This window comes from Rhea americana, unplaced genomic scaffold (genome assembly GCF_003343005.1).
Source record: "Rhea americana isolate MKP2758 unplaced genomic scaffold, rheAme1 scaffold_4, whole genome shotgun sequence".
Lineage (NCBI taxonomy): Eukaryota > Metazoa > Chordata > Aves > Rheiformes > Rheidae > Rhea > Rhea americana.
The window spans coordinates 11,847,129-11,869,678 of record NW_028186534.1 but is presented as its reverse complement, the minus strand read 5'-3'; positions in this window follow the sequence as shown (position 1 = coordinate 11,869,678).

Sequence of the window (22,550 nt, the reverse complement as noted above, 5' to 3'; positions counted from 1 at the left end):
CTTATTTCCATATCTTAATTAAAATTTCCATTAATCCCATCTGAGGCCTCATAACTTCAAAAACTTGGACAAAAAAAACCAACACTTATTTCCGATAAATATTTTAGACTAATTGTTCTGAGGTAGCAGACATCTCTTGCTGGTGAATATCAACTAGCTGTGGGTCTTGCCTGCTATTTAAGGTGCATCGCAAGGGTTTTGTTTGTTTGTCCTCTGAAAATTACTGAGCATCCTAAATGCTAAAGATAGGAAGCGCATCGAGCAAATACCCTGGGCTGAACTGGGCGGCCGTAACTCACGTATGAGTATTGTGATTGCAACGAGGCTCTGCAGTTTGGAGGCTGCACTTAAGCCTTGCACGACCCTCCCTGCGTGCTCAGAGCCCTGGAATTACCCAGGCTTGACGCGTACGGGGAACTGCTGGGGCGAAGGAGCTGCTCGCTCAGGAAAACATCTCTTACCGGCACTCTGTGCGATATCTTCATTCTCTAAGACAGGCGAATGTTTGTATAAAAGCAGGTGAGAATCGATGACAAAGCTCACACAGTGGATTTCCTCAGCCGTACTCCGTGTCTGAGGGACTGCTTGGAGAGAGGAGACCCGGGCTCTGGATGTGCTAAAGGTGGAGCCGCTCGGGTGAGCGGCGGAGCGGAGCGCTCGGGCAGGGGGCTGCATTGCCTCCACCCCCTGCCCGACCCAGGAAACCTCCTCGTGGGATGGGAAAGCCACCATGCCGCCCCAGTGCTCATTTCCTTGGACATCCGTCAGGGACCCGGACGAGAGCAAGGTTTTTCTCTCTGTGGAGGGAGTCAGGGTTCTCCTCCTTCAAACCTAGATCACAAGCAAAACCTAAACACCCTTAGCCATAATCGTGCCCAGGCTTTCCGTCTCCCCATAGCTTGTGCAGAAGCAGCGTGTCCACCAGCAACCCCAAATCTTTCTAAAAAAAGCTTTCCACGGAAGAAACAGCACAATTAATGACAGCTTCATTCTCCTGCCTGGTCACAGGAGATGGTTGAGAAATTGCAGCCAGATTTGGAATGGGCAGAAGAAAAAACAAGATGAATGGTTTTCCTTTGGCATTTAAAATCATGCTTCTGCCTAGTTCCTAACTGACATCGTTTTTAAAGTCTGAGTTAAGACAGATTGGAGTAACATTGCTGGAGCTTTTGTTCAATGTGAAATTTATCACTCTGGATTTTTTTTTTAATTGTTATTCTGTGCACTCAAGCAAAGAATTGCAAACATTGGTTTGGGATTGCCTGACAGCAGGATCCTGCAGCCGCTGCGTTTCAGCCAGATCTATAATTAGAGCCTAATGTAGCAAAGGACCCCTTCATCCCACCTCTGAGAGTGGAGAGCGTGTATGTGCTTCTCCTGAGACCTGAGCCTCAGCCAGGCTGTCATCTTCAAGCATGGCCCTGGGATCTTCAAGGGTGGTTGGTTTTCTGTTCAAATGTTTGCTGGGGCAGAGGGAAAGAAGCAATACACTGTCCCCTTCAGCGAACTGGATTTGTACTTCTTGATTTTCTAAAAATTCTGTTTTAACAACAGGGAACCAAGAAAAACGGTTGTTCTACGCACAAGCGGTGTTTTCCGTCCAGTTTTTGCTCGTAGCTATCCGAGGTCTGGTCACATTTGTAGTAGTCCCAGGAAGCTAGCAGGCATCAGTCATATTTTGGTTTTTGCTCCTTCCTTTATTGTGTAGTATTAAACGGACCCGTGTAGAATTCAGCCCTGTGCACAGTCTAAAAAATGAATTAAAATAACTTCCCTTACTTTTAAATACCAATAATTTTATCCAGGGGAAGAATCATTTCTTACTGTTGGAATCCATGCAGTAATAAGCAAAATGTGTTCAAGTTTTGGTTCAGCACCACATCTTATGTATTTGGAGAGATGCACAGTCGGAGAGGGCTGTTCATCCAAGACGCTGTACCGCACAGGATTAGGCCTGTTTAACGGGGTTTTGGAAGGCCACAATGGGGAGATGGGGTAGAAGACAACCCGGGTCGTTCAGATCCTCTGCTGGGGCAGGAACGCGAATGCGCGGGGAGCTTCCCGTGCGCGGTGGCTGTCGGCGTATGGAAATCGGAAGGGAAAGAGTTCCTCTCCGGCGTGTAAGTGGCAGCCAAGGAGAGGAGCAGCCATAATTAAACGGTGATGTTGAGCCCTGGTGCCCCTGAGGTAGCATCCTCGAAATGAACTGAACATTGAAAATGGCAAACTGCAAGGGACACGGTGACAGATCCTCGGCGGTCATAGATCACCTCTGAGTGACAGAAAATTGGACACAGATCGCGGGGATGGTAGGAAGGAGCATTGGAGATGCAGGGAGAAGGGGAGCAAACAACCTCTGCTAAAATGAGTCTGCCTAGTTGCTAGGGGAGCGGGACTCCTTGCTCCTGGTAAGTAATTTCAATTTGTACCTATATTTATAACAGTATGAAGATACATTTTATAATCTGTGTAATAAAGAACCTCATCAGCAACTTCTCAAAGAAACTTGTTATTACGGAGAATGACACTCTAATTGCCTCCAGACATTTAGCTTGTCTAGTGAGTGAAGTAACCTGATAAGCTATTGAGCTATTAAGTGATGTAGAATCAATTAATGTAGTTAGATAAGAAAGTAATACCCTATCTAGGTAAACTAAGTAATATGTGTCAACCTAGTCACTATTAATTCGGGTCCAGAAAAGCACTGTAGAGCAGTATGATTCCCAGTAACCTCAGCACTGCGTAAAATCGGAAGTGCATACAGCACTGAAAAGATGGTTTAATTGGAGGCACTGGTTTCCTGATGCTTGAAAACCCAGACAGAGATGGGGCAATACATCTTGAATATCCGCACACGCGTGTGAACACGCGTAGGGCTCGGAGAACTGTGCGTACCGTCGCCTAAGCCACGTCTTACACACGCAGGCTCGCGTGCACCGCGCTGGTGATCAGTGCACACCGCTCTGTTAATGTCTCTACAACCTTTTAGCTGTATTTTTAGCAGAAAAAGCTTGCATGGCTCAGGGAAGTCAGGCTGTTAGCTGCTACGGCTGACGTATGGACAAGGTGGCAGACGGGGAAGGGTCACGGTGCCTCGTGTCGATACAGAGTAAGAAATGTGTGAGGACTTAGTTCTAGTTCTGGTTAATTTTGTCCCTGTCTGATCCAGCTTCGGGTGTGATTATCTGCCGTGTGTTAGAGAGAGCAGCAGAAAGGAGAACAGGTAAGAAATTATCGTCCTGTCTCACTGCTGCTTCCGCTGCCCTGGCCTGACACGCTGTCCCTGCAGCCGGGCAGTGCGGGGAAGCTCTGCGACCCTCCAAGCGCTCCCACGCGCAACCTGGGCGCAGGAGCCCCGGGTCTGCTCCGGCCACCGCGCCGGAGCTGGCCGCCCCGGCTGCACCCGTGGCTCCCCACCTCCCTCTACCGAGGGCTTTCCTTCCACCTCCCCAAGCTCTGGGAAAGAGAGGGTGCTCAGCCGTAAGGTCTGATTTATATAGGCTGCCTGCTCGGGTTTGTTCTCACCCCGTCTCCGGCTTGCTTGGTTGTTTGCAGCGCCCCTCTGCAGGGTTTGGAGACCCCTGGGGCATAGGGGTTCAGGGTTGAGTTCAGGCGCGTTTTTACAATTTATCTCGAGACTGGGTCCCACCCAGCAGCCCTCTGTGGGAAGAGCGTGTCACACACCTTGGCCTTTTCTTAAAGACGTTTTGCCAAGCTGGAGGATGCCAGGCGGTTTGTCAGAGGTAGAGGAACACCTCCAGGAACACCACCACCTCCTGCGGTGGTGAGGCACCAAGCTTGCTTAAAACTCTTCTAAAAATCCCTCCGAGTGGCCGTTTGAAACTTCAGAAGTTTACGGTCCTTTGGAAATCTGTCCCTAGACCTGTAGGGGTTATATAAAATTCTTGCTGGAAGCTTTATTGTGGATTAGCTTGTGGCGGGAGAGTATTTGGAACAAAACTGACATTAACAACCTTAAAAAGTCCTTCTTCCAGCCCCGTACCTGAGATGTAACTACCTGGTAAACCTGGTAGTCCTTTTGTTTGAAAAGATCTGTGAAGGACCACAGCAACTCCCTGCGGACCACCAGGCAGCAGTGAAAGATCAATCAGCTGTGTTAATTTTAGCAAAACGAAGATCACAACAGTGAATGTTTGAATGTTTTAGTGCTGGCGTTTGAATGTGGTACAGTACTTGAAATTTTGTTTCTCATCTTCTTTAAACAAGAACAACTCGCCGCCATCTGAATTGATTTGCTTAACGCGCGGTTCAGCATTCGGAGTGTAAATTGAATTGTCGGCCCCTCCGTCCTTGCGCTGGGCTGTTGGGATTCTCGCTCTTCTGGCAGAGCAGCCTTCCCCGCCGAGCTGCTCTCGCAAGGACCGTCGATGCTCTGCGCTCCCGCTCAGCCGGCGTCACTGTGGCCCCTGATGAGAAGGTGCCTGTCGGAGCAAACGTGTTGAGACCAGAAAAGCAGAGAGAGTGACAAATCCAAGCACCCTTGTTAGTGCTAGAGCACCCTTTGGCTAGAACCGCCCAAATGGTCGTGTGTGCTCCCAGCCGGGCTGTCTGCACTGAGCTGAAGCTGCTGTTGACCTGGCTTAGATGTATCTGCACATTTACGTACAGCGTAGATATATCCAAATGTTCAGGTTCACGTAGCTGAGCATCAGCCCTGTCACCCTCCTGCGTCTGTGCGTGGTCTTTGTGCGCAGCGCTGGGAGAGGATCCTTGCCCAGGGCAGCTGGTGCAGATTGTCCATGCTGCCAGAATCCTGCATCCTCTGCGGTGGGCAGACTCAGCCCAGGTCACCTCTGGGCCCGTGCGTGCTGCCGTAGCCCTGAGCTATAATTAGAAAAATTGTTACCGTTTTTCAGTAGATACAGCCTGAAATAACAGAGAAATGTACAGTAGCCTGACAGAGTTGCAGACTTCTGGAGAGAGGCTGGAAGAATGTGTTGTGTGAAGGCTTCCGAGGTTGTAAGAGCTGCTGGGGCTGGAGCCTGAGGGCTGCTCGGGGTGGAGGGACTCGGACTGCAGCTCTCGTGCAGGCATCAGCAAACCACCGGTCAGCTGTGCCTGGGTCTCTTTAAATTGGCTTGTTCCAGAAAGGAGCTTGATAGCGAAGTAGCACGAGTGCGGCAGAGACATCGAGGGACAGAGCCTTGGAGCGGAGAAGGGAGGAGAGGGAATGACGGTATAAACATCCCCGGCAGGAGCTGAGAAGCGGAGGGAGAGGCTTTGCGTGGGGAACTTAAGTGCTGCAGAAAACAGCGTCGAAGACTGAACGTGGGATTTGCGATGGAGCGAATGAATTCCTCACTAAGCAAAGCTCCCAGCAAAGCTTTAGAGAACAGGAAAGGCGAGATTCCTCTGCGGGATCCTTCGCAGACACGAGCAGCTGTTATGACCTCTGGGGTTTTCAGTCCTTTCTGGCGTTTGACGTTTCATACGTAGACAGTTGCCAGCAGAAATTTTGCTTACACCATAATTTTCCATTTCTGCTAGACCTCAGACAGATGAGTGCAAACTGTTCTTTCTGAAATTCAGGAGATAATTTTGCAATCAGTGTAAACACTGTGAACCTTCTAATTTTTTTTTTTTAATAAGGGTTTGGCAAATCAAAGTGTCAATTCAGTTAATAAAAACACTGATCCATGCAAAAAAAAAAAAAAAGGCTTTGAGATGAACTCTAAGTTGCCTCAATGATTGATGATATCAACATTTTTTTTATTTATCCTGACTGTATTGAAGCAGAAGTGTCAAAGATAATTACAGAAGGAAGAAATTAGCACATACATGCGCATTTTCTAAGTGCTTTTATTTACACTAATTTCTTTGTCATATTTTCCAACATTATGGAAAGATAATGATCATCAAGATAAATCCTGAAATCTAGCCAACTACTTTCTACTGAGAGGAGGTCAAATGGAAAAAAAAATAGAGGAGGAGAATATCTGTGCTTTCCAGGGTAGAGGTTAGGGAGACATTATTGCATTTCTTGCCTTTCAAATAATTTCTATTTTAGCACAGCAAGCTTTGTGGTGGGACAGCAAGCAGGAGGTGAGGATTTTCCCAGAGAATGATTTTTAGTTAGTTAAAAAAAACTAGTAAATTTTGAAACGTTCACTCAGATTGTTATGTCCATGCTAAATGGATGATGGCTATAACGCTCTCCCTCTGTCTTACCGCAGGCAGGCAAGCGCAGGCACAGGTTAGCACAACCCCGCTTTCTTTTGTTCTTTGTTCCCTTTGTTCACTGTGCCGTGATGAGAAATGACAGCCGTGGTCATTGCAACGGTCCTCCAGGAACGCCGAGGTAATTACCCGCCCCAGCACGGGAGAGCAAAACGAGCGGGAGCTACCTCTCCTTCCACCTCTCCGGCATCCCTGCGCCGGAGCAAGGAGGAGACCTCCGGAGCGGAGGAGACCTGGTGCTCTGCGAGGCCGTTGCGCGCGTGTGACCTTGCCTGCGTGGTTCTCGTTCACCTTCCTTAGGTGCATAGTCGCGGGGAGCTCGGCTACCGCGTGCGGGTCTGGGGTGGGAGGAGAAGCGGGGACGGAGCGTGCCTCTCCTCCTTGTGCGGTGGCCATCCCCTCGGCGCGGTGGGAGCAAGGGTGTTAGGAAGAGCTGCTGCTTTCCTCGCATCCCTGCCAGTGCTCATCCACGGGGGACACCTCTGGCTGAGCATTTCCCCCATATCTCAGGTCCAGTGCAGAAGGCTGGGGAATCTGTGGCTTTTACTATTTTCTTCAGCCCCATAGGAGTAAGGACAATCTGTCCCGCTGAGGCCCACTCATGTAACTAGGTGCCTCACTATATTTATTTCTCTGCAAGTAGTTTTCTAATACATGTTTCTATTTAACGGAAATTTAAAAACAAAACGTATTTAGCCTTTAATAAGAAAAATCTTTTCATATCTCAGTATTTTTGTTCTCTGCATTTATTTCCTCAAGTAGCTGGGATTTTTCAGGCTGATTATTTTTTAAGGTATTAAAAATATAATCCATATGATATATTAAAATATAATTAAAAGTGTTATCATATTTTCAGCAGCCTGTTATACCTAGGGAGCATTTTACAAGTGCAAATGCATTTTTGCATCGCCTGCACTAGTGAGGGAGGCCGACTGACCAGCACCAGCCCTTTTTACTGACAGGAGAATGGAGACAAAAAAAAGGGAGAAAAGATTTTGGTGCTTCCAGATGTGTCAGTGACCTTCAGCTGATTTTCTTTCCGATCCAGAAAGTCTCCCAGTGGTGGTACAGCAAGAGGAGATATGAATTAAATTCATAACCTGGATTGCTGCGTTTTTTCAGATTGTGATTAAAAAGTTATGGCATGTCTACATGATGGAGATCTACCATCTATGCAGAGGTGCAGAGCAGTAGATGTTTTGCAGAGAGGACCAGCCGTGCGTCACACCCAGACAGTGGGAGAGCATTGCGTGTGTCCTCCTGCGGCCCTACTCAGTGCCCTCCCGGCCCTCGGAGAGCAGCTGCTTTTGGTGGGGGGTCTTGGTGCTGGGAGGTGGTTATAATGCGGCCCTGCAGGCAGGTGTGCACTGCTCTGCATTCAGAGGAGTCCAGCTGGAAGCCCTTCGGTGCTGAGAAGGACTTTTTTACCCTTGAAACATTACCCAACACTTAACTTTCCCAAATAGGGCTGGGAAGTTACTGGAGAAGTCCTGGTACTCAGTGTATGTCGTGACTGTTCCTCGTGGCCAGCTATAGTCTGAGTTATTTTATAGCAGGGACTTGCATGTGGAGCTAATACCCCAGTTCCTTTTCAGACTGAAGGGCCGTATGTATTGTGGGGTACGTACCAGGAGCCAGTCAGGATGCACGTGAATTCTGGGATTTGCCGCTGAACTCTCAAAGTCCCCTGCTTACACTTTCCTCTCCACCGCTCGGCTATTCAGTGCCATTTTCCGGCTCTGGGATGATGCAGGGTGCTGTGCCCCAGTGCTGATGCTCATGAACACATAGCAGCTGGTGGACACGCAAGTAACATCTCACTGCCACACGAGCATGGTGGCAAGTCCTTGCTGAGAGAGGCCAGCAATGTGTTTTCTTTGTGAGGAGGAAACAGAAGGAATCACGGGTTCACAAGTGGGTCCTGAGCTGGAAGTGTCTTGATGCAAATAAGATTGAGTGGCTAATAGGACCTTCTCTGTGAAGGGCCCTCAGCCCCTCGTCTTGTCTTATCTGTACCCAGAAGAGGTTGCCCTGGGATTCTGCAAATCCCTTTGTTCCTCAGTGGTGTTCAGGGAGATAAAGGGTTCAGAAATGGAGGATTTGGTGTCTGAAGAGTGAGTTGGGGGGTGGCTTCATAAATGACACTGTCTGCATTGGGTGGGCACAGAGAAAGATCGCTGGAGGAGAGAGAGCAACTGAAAATAAATTGAAAATAAATATATTCAAAGTGCCAAATTGTTTAGGAACATGACTCTCTCTATTTCCTCTTTCTCTGTTTTTTCCCTACCCTGAGAAACTACTTATGTTCCTATAGCTCATATTTGCAAGGATTGTTCCTTAAATTTTTAATGGATTTTACAAAAACATCTGAGCAGGTTAGGTTATAATTCCCACTGATTTCCCTGACCTCTCTGTAGATGGGGCACAGATTCCTATATCACACAGACTTCTCTGAAAATATTATTCAGTATATGTTGGAAAATGTTAGTCGTACTAGATTTGTGGTTTAAGTTTTGGGAGGTGCCGTCAGAATTGGATTGATGCATAGAAATATAAATAAACACAAGGATGTCTTGGTGCCTGCCTGTGTGTATGTGTGTGTAGTCTTTACTGGTGACAGAAAACCTACTGCCTGCTCTTTGGTTTTCCATTTTAGCTGGCCTATTATCAGAGATTTCTGGAGTGTGAGTTTCATAAGTAGAGGTTATCATACATTGCAGGCCATCTCTCCTGCTGGGGAGCAAAATGAAGGTTTGATAATGAGATTGCCCAAAGGCAGATAAGAGCTCTCAGTCCCTCAAGGTTTCCTGTGATGGCAAAAAGGAGGGAATGCAATTTATTATCCTTCCCTTCTTGTACTTTCCCATTGTTTGAGAAGTCAAAGCAACAACCTATGCATGTTCAAAATAAATTAATTAATAACTAGAGCAGGAGATGCCGTGTGTTGTTATTTTGCTCTGAAGAAGAAGGTCTGTGATTTTCTCTAACACCACGACCAAGGAAGTCTCTGAACTCCAAATCCTGAAATCCCATTTATAGGACTGGCGCTCTCCCTGCTCTCTCCCGCCTCTCCCCATAGGATGGATATTCTAAGATTGACTGAAGTGCTTTATCTTGGTAGGCTCGGGAGGATGGCTCTCAACAGCTCCTGATAACCTCCTCTTCTCCAATTCTGCTTGCCTTTCTTTCATGCTAAACACTACAAAGTGCATCACAGTAAAGCGAAAGGTCAGATTTAAGCCATAAAACACAGACAATTCAGAGCTGAAGTTGCCGCATCATTAACTCGCAGCATCTTCATGCTTATGTTTTCTAGCACATATGGTATATAAAATCACCTAGTGTTTCACAGCCCTCTTAAATAATTAGGCACAACAGGGTTTGCTGAGTGACCACCTGGATAAAGTCAAAACACTGGCATCTGCATCAACCAGATGGGAGTCTTCTCTTCTCTACCATCAGGAAATGGACAGCCGACTTCTGCTTGAGTGAACCAAAAGCTGCCTTCCTCCAGATAAGAAAGGAAAAGACAGTTTAGAAAAGAGTGATAAATGTGTATTCTTTCGATTTGCAGGTTACTGGCTCACTGCTGAAGCTGAAAGATGAGTAGATCTTTAGGAAGAGATACTGCGTCCTCTGGCCTGAGAAATATTGGGGAAAAGGTAAGGCAAATTCTTACAAATCCACTAACCATGTGCCTGGCAATGGTATTTTGAAGGCTGATTGAACAAAAGCTTACATTTTTATTTGTTTCTATCATTTAAGTGAAAGGAGGGAGGGAGAACATCAGCAATTTAGTGTGCAGCTCTATTAGATCAAGTCAGTGCCAATGATCATCACTTATTTCCTCCATTTCATAATGATTTACCCTATGTATTAATGTCTGCCTATTTAAACACATTCTGTGATTCTGTTTGGGGTACCATGGTAATATGTGTCGGGAAATAGGCCTGAACCCACTAGTCATATGGCTCTCTGTGCTGTCATTATGCTATATGTGCTCAGATACTATGGTAATGGGGGGCTATGTGAGAACGTAGACAGATATTACGCAAACATATACTGACTTAAGTATCAATCTGTCACTGATGTAACTCATTATAATGGCTCCACCAAAGTCATTATGGAGTAATACGCATTACAGCCTGTTAAACATCTATCATGGATGGCGCTTCAGAGAAACCATGGGGAAGCTGTAAGAGGCTACCAGTGTCCCAATCTGGAGGATGCTCATATGTAAGGTTTTCAGTTCCACAAATTCCTAGCAGAGAGTTCCTTTCCCTCTAAAGATGAATTTGAATTAAATTATTCACAACTTTAAGGAGTCAAAAAATAGAAAATCCTCTTGCGCTTGTGTATATGAAACAACATACAAGTTAACTGCACTAGTTAAGTTAAAATCTCTCTCTCTCTCTCCCCTAGACACGGACACAAATAGTGTTTGATAGAGGGAAAGCTTTAGCCTTGCTCTGCTGTGCAGTAGTGATAGGACGTGGTGCCCTTCCTTGTTGCCTTTAGAAGTCATTCAGCACGACTGCTGTACAAAAATGGAGAGAGGAGTGACAGCGTGAAGAACACACCTGAGAAAGGCACATTATTATTTTCCGGAAGGGTGAATTGTGTTCAGAGGCAGACTAGTGAATCTGAGCCTGTTCCCCCCGTGAACTGATCCATATTCTCTCTGTCCTGCACACGCGGAGTGTGTATTAGCATGTCCATCATCCAGATTAGTCCTTTCTCCAGTCCAAAATTAGCCCTAGTTAATAGCAACCAGGATTCTTCAGTTCCAAATTTTGCACTGTCGTTTGTTTTTATGATGAGCGAGATCCTGTTCAGGATAGCAAAGGACAGGGCAGGACAAGCTAGCGGCTGGGTAATGGGAATGGCTTAGGTTATTCTCTTCCCCTACTTTGCGTTCTCTGGTTTGCTTTGCAGAGGGCAACATTACAGCACTTGCTCAGAGATCTTGAGGCTGAGAGAGTATCTGGCTTAGGTAGATGGGGCTGTTTCAATGTTCACAGCAAATTTGGTACTTGGTTATCGAAATATGCCTTCTTCATGTAATCCAACAGATTGGGCAAGTATTCTGCCTACGGTTAATAGCTAGTTGATCACTGAGTGATCAAAGGTAATTGGCGTAGTCTCTAGGCAGCTTGGCAGCGTAGCTCAGAATAAATGCAAGCGAGCAGCTTTCCCGTGAGTCTGCCCACTGCTTACTGCCCAGGCTGGACGCTCAGCAGTGAATTTACTCACTTTTTCATGTACTAAAACAGTGCTGATACAGCTCACAGCATCCTCCAACAGTCACGCAGAGGGTCAGGAAAGAGGCTTAATAGATTGAAGGTACCTGAATACGGTGTTACAGTAAATAACCTGCTCTCTTAAAAAGAGAGACTGGTAAAAGAAACAGCCCAGGGAGCAAACACTGGATCTGTTGTGCTGTTACCATTTAACCTGCATTCGCTGCCAATTGAAATGCACTTTACATTACTTCAGTCAGATACTTCAAGGGAAATCCTGGAGATGGGAGCACTTAAGCAAGAGCACTTCTGGTGGTAATGTGTGTATTTGAAAGCCTGGCAATTGGGAAGGTTTTGTGAATGCGGCAGCGTATCCAAATATAGCTGTAGCTCATTATATGTAAATGGCAAGGCTCATTCTAATATTCCTGTTCCTATCCTGTCCCTCCTTCCTGCAGAAGGGTGTAAGTTATTCCTCTGTCTGTTAGGGGCTCCAGGATTTGTGCTTGTAGGTAGCAATGTTCATCTATGCACGTTGTCCCACATGGCAGCTCAAGTATCAAGTTATATATATATAAAAAAAAAGCCCAAAGAAGATGTTCAAGAAGGAGTCTCTGAAGAAAGTATTGCTATTTCTGCAATTCTGTGTAAGCCATGCAGACGCATGTAGAAAGTTGGAAGTGTCAGACAAAACCGTGTGAGCAGCAGAGGGTGGGCAGAGGACCTGCAACGCTTGCTGCCAACTTTGGGCTTGTCAGGTCAAGGATAATCAGGAAGATTATGTCAGATCAAGTAAAGGTGTAAAGCCAGAGCAGCAGAAACCCTTGTATGGAAGCTCTTGGTTCACTGTAGTTAAATCCTCCTGAATGAGGGCAGCCACATGGAGGTTTAATATGTTTTCATGTATGTATTTCAACTTTGCACCTTCAGTTAATGAATCTCAATGATACTGAGCAGCCCCGTGGAGCTAGGTCCCCTGAGCAACCAGTTCACATAGCTCCTCCGTGGCCTACAGTGAGAGGTGCGTGGTTTGCCAGGCTTCGGCTGTTGTGCCTTGACACGTACACAGGGACTCAAAAGCAGTCAGTATCTGCATCTGTGGCTAATAAACTTGTCCCAAGGCTGTTGTGGCAAATGCAAGGAGAGGACTTAACGTCCACTGTTATCCACCACATGTTTGTGCATGTACCGCCCAGTGACCTAGTGAAAAGTGAATCATCCGCATGATTTTCTGGTTAACTGGTTTTCTGGTTTACTTTCTTGGAGAAATGCTGTTGCTGACTTGCCTATTGCATTTGGGTACAAGCTAGTCTCTATCTTGATTGTCATGGGTAGGAAAATTTAACAGATAGATTCCTTTCTGATTCATGGGAAGAAATACTTGCTTTATGGTGCATCCATAGAAAGCAGTTGAGCATCTCTGACTCTTGAGTAAGAGGGTGTGAGAATTTGATGTCTGGGAGGTGGGGAGAAGAGCCACATTTGCTGTCTTTTCCTGGACACCAACAGGGAGGCTGTGAGAATACACTGACCTTTATGTGGTGGCATTAAATGCCATACAAATAAATGGCTAATTCTGTTTAGCAGTGCGGCTGCTTTTGTCTCCCTGTGGCCATAACAAGGTAAAAGTTCCCTTTGCTGATCTGACCATGTGTTGACACATTCAGGGCTGCAGCACGCAGAGGAAACAGCCTGTTAGCTCTGTCCCTGAGCAAGGATGTCTCCTCCTCGCTCCAAACTCATGAGCAGGATTTGGAAAGGCAGGTGTTGCTGTCTGTCCAAAAGGCAAGGAGCGGGGAGGGCGGGCGGAAAGGCGGCGTGGTGCCGGATCTCCAGCCCTCTGAACATCTGTAGCGGTACCTGGTTTGCAGGTTTGCAAGCAGAGAATTGGAGCAGGGGCTTCTTCACCTGACATAACGGAGCTCCTCTAAATAAGAGGCATGTTCAGAGAGCTGCTTTTTGGAGACTGTCAGACAGATGGCTACTTCCTCATGTAAAGAAAGTTTAGGTATCCTCATACCTGCATGCCACCTGCGAGGGGAGGGAGGTTTATAGCTCTGATCCCTTAAAATGTATCGCAGGCAGATGGTGGCTCCACCTCCTATTCATCTTGCCTGACTCATGAAGACCGTTGTAAAGGCTCCGTTTCGGTACGTGCTGGTCATAACGGTGGGTTTTGAAAGCGCAACAAAGTGTATTTTGTGCCATTTGCGTGTTCATCCACAGGGCTGAAAGAGCCCTCCCCATCCCGGGTTTCACTGATGTCCCAGGCTGCACTACGATGCGTCTTCCCGTGCTTGTGGTACATCTCCAAGCTCCTCTGTTGAGCATGTGCAAACAGTAATTTCTTAAATAGGTATAACACAGCCAAATTTGAACAGATTTTGCTGGAACTTCAAAAGGAAAATGGCATATTCCAAGCAAAAATTCTTCGTCATCCTCCTGTAATAGTTAAAAATTTAACAGAGCAGATTGCCATTAATTTTTTAACATTGGTTAAACAGTTTTTTTTTCTCCTCAGAAATTTTTAATCTGTATTACTTGATTTTTTTCAGAATTCACTTTCATGGCATTTCAATCTAAATCATAATATCCCAATAAAAGTAAAGATGAAGATAGTCTTATATGTAAGATAGTTGTCTCTGAAGGCCTGGATAACATACTCCTTTCTGCCTCCCTCGCAGCACTCCTATATAAGGAGCTGAAGTTTTCAGTCATTAATAAAGGCAAGTCATTCGGTTTGGGATGCCGGTTGATACCCCAGGATCTGGTCCTAGCAGGGTGCTGAGCTCTCCCTGCCGCACCCAGAAACGAAACCGAGAAGGCACCATAGGACGTGAGATGCTCAGTTCTGCATCACTGAAAACTGAGCGCTGCAAATTAGTGCAGTCTGGTGAACTTTCTCGTTGCGACTCAGCCCCCTCGTCTGTAAAATGGCAATAGTGCCGCCCTTCTCCTCGCAGGAGTCCTGTTAAAGATAACTAAATTAATGCTGAGCTGATGAATGCCATAGACAGGCCTGAGAAGAAGTCAGTCGTTGTCTCCAGAGCAGTGTTTGAACAGTTTGCTGGAAATAAAATATTGAATAGAAGCTCTTTAAATGAGCTCTATACTTTGTAAATACGATCATTTGGGAAAAAAATGGCATGTGATCTCTTAAAGATCATATAACCCCATATATACCCAAAGGAATCAAATTGGGACTGTTCAGGCAAATCTAGTTTGACATTTCCAGGGTATATGTTACACAGAGACTGCGTATATATCATCTTTATGCTCCGTGGTCACCCGGCGTTCCTGGCATCAGCGTTACAACCTCAGAAGGAGCTCTGCCCTGATGGCATTAGGTTGCTTCCGTGGGTATGAGCTCCGGGGTCACCTCCCCGTCCCCGTGGTCCTCTCTGCTCCTCCTGCCCCCCGAAGGAGCCGAGCTGCCTGCTGCTTCACCGTACGGCTAACCAAAGGGATGCTCTTGACTCCCGTCCTTTCCGATGCTACGATACGCGCTAGACTTACTCACTACGATTAATTTTTTTTTTCCTCCTTCCATAATCTCAGTTTCAAAGACTCAGTTTATCCTTGTCTCCGATGAGGGGGCTGCATCCAGGGTAGCTTATTCCCCAAGCGCTGGGGCAAGTCTCGCCAAAGCGGAGGCCGAGGGCGGTGGCGCGAGCGGCGCCGGCCTGGGAGGCGTCCGCGGGCTTCGCCGCGCGTCCCGCTGCCTTTTGCCTGCTCTTTCTCTGCGCCGCTCTGCACCACGCTGTAAATGTGCTCTGCTTATCGCATGGCGACCGCGGGGAGGGACTTTACGCCAGCAACCTCAGCTGTCGTTAAGTGCTCGGCAACTTCCCATGGCCTGCCATGAACGGTTGTTATCAGCATTAATTAATCTTCAGAGGTATTAATTGCAAGAGGAAGTGCTTGCTGGAAAAGCATGCCTGTCTCCTACCCTGTTCAGGAGCACAGTCTTGAGATCCTTTTTGCAGGACCTGCGAACAGCCACCAGGAACAGGCAGATGGAGAGCTGAGGTGAGCGGCTCCTCTGCGAAGCCGATGAGTAGCCCAGCATTTGTGCAAGCCACTGCCCTGTGATGAGTGTGCCCCTTTGGTAAGGTCCTGGCCCACCTCCGTGGGGTCTAGGATCCCGGTCTTTAAGGCCAGTGTCACTGAGACCTTCCTGACATCACCCAGACCCATGTGTCTTCCCTCTGAAACAGGAACACCACTATTTTCTTACTGTTTGGGGTGGCATCCCCGTTCGGCTGGCTTTTCTCCATCTCCCGTGTGCTCCTGGGGAGGTCCCAGTGCTGTTTGCACCCTCTCGACCCAGTCTGACCATGGCTCTGGCTGAGGAGCTGAAAGCGATTGTGCAAAATTTCATTAGGGCCATCGGGGCTGTGATTCTGGTTCACACTGGGGTAAAACTTCTGGCCGTGGTGAACTAAGGAGGCCTCAGGAAACCATGTATATTTATGGTAATTACAACACACTGAGAAAAGACACACCAATTACTTTGTGGAAATTCGTTCTTACCGCAGAAGCAAAGTACCTTTGTTACCATTTTATTTATCATTTCAACAGATAGAACCTATTAATTATTTGTAGCATGTTCAAGAGTAAACATACACTCCAGGGAGGAAGCAAATGCTTTTTAAAGTTCAACTCTCGCTGACTCCACTCTCCTGTACACCAGGGTGCTCACCGCTCGCCAGCTGCCTGGGAGCATCACCGGCAGGGCCACGGGGCAGGCAGGAATTCGTGTTCGTTAGCTCCATTAGTGCTAGTTTAAAGGTGAAGGTGTTTTTGCAGTTCGTAGCCTGATGGTCCACATTCAAAAGCAGAAACGAAGGAGCACGTTTCCCCCTTGGCAGCGCGTCTCCAAGCGTGTTTCTCGACTTTGCTAGCAATCAGCAGTGAATACTCTGTGGGCAGATTTCTTCCTTGTTCGCACCTCAAAAACATTCAAATTAATTTTATTTTTAATTTGGTAAAATAAAATTAATACTTCTAAGTAGGAAACATTTGAGGACAAGTCTCAGTCGTTAGAGCACTTTATCATGGCTGAGTTTTAATCCTTGGTGCATGAGACGGATTATGCTGAGAATACTGACATCACCTTAAATATAGCAGCATGAATTTGCCACTGTAATAAATCTTTTCAGCCTTTAATTTCAGTTGAAAAAAAAATGTCAGTTGAAAATATCTTCTTTCCCGGTCACCTTCCCCGGTCTCAAAAGTTCCCGCTGCTGGGATGTCATCTGACATGGCCATGCTGGTCGGATGGGCGAATAGGGTGCTGTCCCCGCAAAACCCTGCACAGGTCCGGATAGAGTAGCAAAATGGTGTTTTTCCTGTTGCAATTGCCACATGGGGAGAAAGGAGGGGCTGATTAAGCCGTAACAACCAGGGAAACCTGAGCTCACACGGGGAAATCTCCCCGTTAGCCGGCCGCTGGGAGGAAGCCTCAGCGGGGTGGATGCGGCCGCGGCGCGTTGCTCCCGGGCGGCGCTCAGCCACCGCTTGCTCCGGCAGCTCGCAGGGGGGCTGGGATCGTCCACGAAGGGGAAATTTGATTTATACGTGAAGCACCGGCAGATGTCTTAAAAGGTCTCCCGAGATTTCGTAATACTCTGGAAGAGCCGAGAGTAATAAAATGGACTAAAATCGATTACAGAGCCAGGTATCAAACCTGATCGCCGCACCGCCAGGGAAAGGCTCGTTGCTTCCCGCAGGACTCTGCTGCCGGACTCCAGACACTTTTTTTCCTGAAAGGCGAAATGCTGGGAATGCATCCAACTTAAGAGGGCACAAAGGCGGCACTTACGTCCCAGCACGTAAGAAACATCTTCTCGCTACGAGCCCGAGCGCTCTGACGTCCTTCGCCACCTCTGTGATTGCTCAGGGAATTTAGTGCGTCTCTTTTGTCTTTAAGGTATCTGGGCGCTGCAGAAGCGTGCAGAGGTTTGCATGGTGACTCGGGTAAAGGCAGTGTTGAAGAACCTTGCAGAAATGTCAGATGCGGAGAAAATGGTCTATAAATAAAACGGTTTTGTGCTCACAGAATATTTGCTGATTTTTTGTGTGAATCAGCATTATAGTTCCCGTAATGGAGTACTATAAAGCCAGCTACTATGCTATGTGGATGTCACCAATCCTGGCCTGCCAGTGATGTGCTAGTAGTATCCTCTGTGGAAGAGATGTGAAATTTTAAAGCGCTCATTTTGTTGACAAAATATCCCAGCAACAGTATCGTCCATCTTACTGCATATGGAGTATTATCACCAAGTCTGTGTGGGAGCAGCACCGAGCGTGGCCCGATGACATACGCATCATCCAAGAGGTGTGAAGGACAAACACGCGTAGCAGCACTGCTGATCACTACTTTTGCAGCCAGCATTAATGGTATGGTTTCGTGGAAAAGCACAATTCACAGCGTTTGTGGGTGAACATATGCAAATCAGCATATAAATCAGGCTGATGAAGCTGCAGCAGCCACCACAAACCAAAAATAAGTGTCTCTTCTCCCTCTAGGCTAACACAGTCACTAGCTGGAGTAACAGCTGCACTAGCCTGATGAGGCCCAGGAAGGCCGTTATAGTGCGTATCCGTGGTTTCAAGCAGAGTGGACTGAATGTAAAACCCTCTCTGCAAATTTGTGGTCTTGCTAATTTTTTTTGTTAGTTTGATCAGCACTGTGTTGTTGCATATGTTTTCCCATAAGGGTTTGTACTGGGCTGTTACCTACGTGGTAATGGCTTTTTGTGTAACAATTTCTGGTTTGAAATGAGCATTGCGACTGTTCCAGGCAGGTTTGGTTTAAAGACGGTAAAATCTTTGGTTCAGCCTGATCAGTCTCCTTTACGTCTGTCAAGCTGAAAGGAATTAAAATGCAGATAAAATTATTCAGAAAAGAAAATGTAACTTTGCAATTTTCCTTTGCCCAGATTAACTATTTGGGTGTCTAGTCTTGGGAGCCTGAGGTGGGACTCATTAAGGAGAGATAATTTTTAGAAAATATTGAACTTCCACCTTTTGAAAATCAGATCTTTTTGGGTAGCTGAAGATGGGCCCTAAACTGCATGGTCTGGTCGAAAGGCTCAGCTTACCCTTAAAAAAGGGGGGCTGAACCGGGTACAATGGAGTAAGTGTGATGCTTCGCATACAGGAAGAAAAGAAGATGCTTTGATGTGTATGAAAAGGAAATACCAGTGTAAAGACAGAAGTGATACAAATGTTAGAAGGAGGCAAAGTGAAAATAAATATTGTTCTGGGCTAGTAGCAACAGGCCACGGAACAGTGGTTAAGCAAGAGGGAAAGGTGCCTTATCTTCATGGGTTGTGTAGTGAGACCATGAAGTTTCCAAGATGTTGGGCCTTGTTTCCAGTAGGTTTGAAGTAACCTAAATTTGGTGAATATGTGCATATTTTTAAAGAGATTTGCTGGTTAACTTCCTATTACAATGATTGCTTTGATGCTGCTGGGATTCTACTGCTTTAAGTAAGGTGAATTGGGGAATCTGAGATCTTAGATGGGCATCTCATCTTTTAGTTTAAATTTAAATAAAAGAATAGTCAGGAAGTAAAATAAAGAATAGTCAGGAAGTAAAATAAAGTGATTTAGTGTCACTTTCAGAGTTGAATAAAATGCTGAACTTAACTAAAACCCATCAGTGGTGAGAAGGAAGATAGCATTTTAAGTTTAAACTCGTTATTGTGCTCTAAAACATTTTTAATAGGTAAGGGTTTGGGTAAATCCTGTTATTTTAATACTATGCCTACTCCCAAGCTTTTCCTAGCCAGTTTTTCTTTCTTTTATTAAAGAATCATTTCTGAAGAAAGATAATCTCTCTGTTAGTGAAGTTCAGAAGCACACAAGCTGCAAGCTCTAATGACGTTGATTTAAAGAAGGATCAGTAGAAATTTGCAGCCGTAGGGAAGGAGTGAAGAGGAATGCCCGGAGCAACTGGCCCTTCAGGCCAAGCACGGCTGTATTATTCCATGTCTGTAGAAGGCCTAGCACAAGGCTAAGCATTGCTAAAATGCTATACATTGCATCTGCAATATGATAATATCATGCGTGTCAGTTCAGCACCACAGAAGACCACGTTCTGTAATCCCTTTGCATGCCAAATAATAACCGCACCCGCGAGGGGTCCCATTCATTCCAGTGGAACTCTCTTGTAATCAATATATTTGTTTCCAAATTATAGTGTTATTGGTCCAACTTGATCTTTATTCCTGTTAACCAATTACATGTGCAGCAGGCCTGGAAATGATGCCACGGCGAGGGCTGCTTTCGTCCCGCTGCCATTGTTCCCGAATCCCAGGCCCCCGCGACATTGTTCCGTCTGCCAGCCAGCGCTGAGCGCTCTTCGCAGATGTTGGGGGGAGGCTTTGTGGGTTTGTTTGTAAGACGTTTGCCTCTTTAAGGACCAAATCAGACTAAAGATTAATTCTTCTATCTGCTGTCCCCTGCATTGTGTTTTGTCTATTTAGGTTGGAAAATATTTAGAGAAGAAAATGTGTTTTCTTGCTGCTCGAAATACTCAACAATAATTGTCAGTGGAAATGTATTACTGACTTCAAAGGGAGCCCTAAATTTGCTGATAGGTAATAAGGGGCAATCCTGCTTTTGCTGCAGTCAGCGTGGATATTCTTCTGGGGTTTCACAGGCGTTGCTTTGAATGCAGGGCTGTCCGTAATACGATGGTTCCACTCTGTGAGCATCTTCCAAGGTTCAGTGTTTGCTTGTGTCCACAGTGGAACAAAGAAGTTTGGGCTAATTTTTGAAGACATAGGATTGTATCAAAAGGCCAGTTTCCAGATCAAAACAGAGCTAATGCAAGAAGGTTTCTTAGATTTGATACTTCTGGATCACCCTAAGAAATAGAAGACTGTCCTAGGCCGTAACCTGATCTCTGGGGTATTGGTCTAAGATATGAAAGACACAAGGTTCAAGCTCTTTCTCAAGAATAGTTATTCATCCCTGATCTTCTGTTTGATGATCCACTAAAACCCAACGATGGAGTATGACAACATCTCCCTCTTTTCCCCTGTGTCATGTCCACATCAGAAATAATCAGAGAAAAACAGGGTTAGTATGGATCTCTCCTCATGGAACATTTTAGCTTCAGTGATCCAACCTACTGGTGACATTTCATGAAGATGAATATGTCCCAGCTGGTTCTGCTTCAGCGACAGCTGAAGGCATGGAGCACCTCCATGAGCAGAGCCTAGGAGATCCTCACGGAGACCCCATCTCCAAGCACAGCGACGCTGGCATCCCATCCAAAGGGACTTTCTTGGCCTAGCTCCCTCCTTAGCACTAACCCTATTGCTGAATATTTAAACAGAAACAAAACAAAACAAAAATAATCCATGCCATGCCTTGATTAGGGATTAGAAATGTTAACTGGCCAGTGCCTTTTTCTGCAGGGGTATGCAACCCCTATACCTTTAATTAGAGTAGCCTGTGGTACTTGCCATAAAGCTGATAAGTAATAAATAGCTGCCTTTGTCACATGCAAGTTCAGCATTGTGAAACGGCACACGGACGGCTTTAAAAAGCCTTTGATTAAACCCAGCACTACAGTAAATCTACAAACACAGAGGAAAGAAAAGAAGCTATTTAGTCTGTGCCAGTTCCCGGCATTAAGTATGCAAATTTCGCGGTGTCTTCAGCTCCCAAGAACAGCAGGCGCTGAATGCAGCAGCAGCAGCAAGCGGCACGACATCATTCATTTCAATCATTAAAACAAAAGCGGGATAAATCGCTACCTAATTTGTAAAATATGCTTATCATATAGGCTCTTTGGTCTTTAAGAAGAGCACCAGCTGAATGACAATCACTGAATTATTTTGGAAAAAAAATGCTTGAATCAATTCTGGTTTTCCCCCTTCTCCCAATGATTGTTCTTTTTTCCCTTTCCCCCCCTTTCTTCTCTGTTCTTCTTTTTCCTCTTCCTTGCTTTCCTTTCCTTTCCCTTCCCCTCCTCCTTCCCTGTCCCAACTGTATAGTGAAACCAAGCTGTAGCATTTCATAAGTTCCCACCATAAGCCACTGGAAAACTGGTCTTTTCTGCCAAACATACATAACTTGGCATCTTGGCATTGCCATCCTGGCTTCTCGCTCCCTCTTTCCAAAGAAAAAAAAAAAAAAAAAAAAAGGAAAGAAAGAAAAGAAAAAAAAGGAAAAATATTAATTAACACCACCACCAAAGGCCCATGGAGGCCCACGCAGGAGTTGCTGCTAGGTGCATGCCAAGCCTCTGGAATAGCTGGCCCATTGGAGATGACAGGGGACAAAGAGGCCCCACCACGCGGGCTCCCGCGTCCCGCGGGCCCTGCTGCCGCCTTCGTGCAGCCGGGGAGCAAGCCAGATGCCTCGCTGCGTGGCAGAAGATACTTGCGTGGCGTGGTCCTGCTGGGAGCCGTGGTGCCGAGGGATCGCAGAGTCACAGAACGGTTGAGGTGGGAAGGGACCTCTGGAGATCATCTAGTGCAACCCCCCCTCCCCGCGCAGGCAGGGTCACCTAGAGCACGTTGCACGGGAAGAGGGAGGGAGCCCGGCCGTTGTGCGGGCTTTTCCTTGCCCGGTGCGTGGTTGGGGTGCCGAAGACGCGAAGCCTTTCGCTGCCGTAGCCCTCTGAGGGGTCACCGCCTGCGCGGCGTCTGCTTTTGCTCCGCGACGCGGAGCGGGGGGCCCGCGGCCCTGCTCCTCCGTGAGAAGCGTCCTCCGATGGTCCACCAGCTGTTCGGCCGCTGGGCTGCGGAAGGACGGCGCCGCCGGCAGCGCTGCTCCCCGCTGCTGTTCTGCTGGGGTGTCAGCAGATGGAGCATATCGCCGTTATCGAAGCCGGCTGCGGAGACCGTCAGGAGCCGAGCGGCTCTGGCGTGTGCAAACGCATCTCAGGCATCTGGTTGCGTCTTGGGCTGGCCCCGTCGAAAGGCGTTGAAGGGAACCCCTCGGTTAGGGAGTCCCCACGGGCCGTAGCTCGGACGTCACGGGGTGATAAACGCCGCGCCACGCGTGATCTGGTGGGCGGTAACCCAAGGAAAGGGGGATTTTCCCAATTAGCCGCCTTTTAGTTCGTTTTAGTCTGGCTTCACGCCC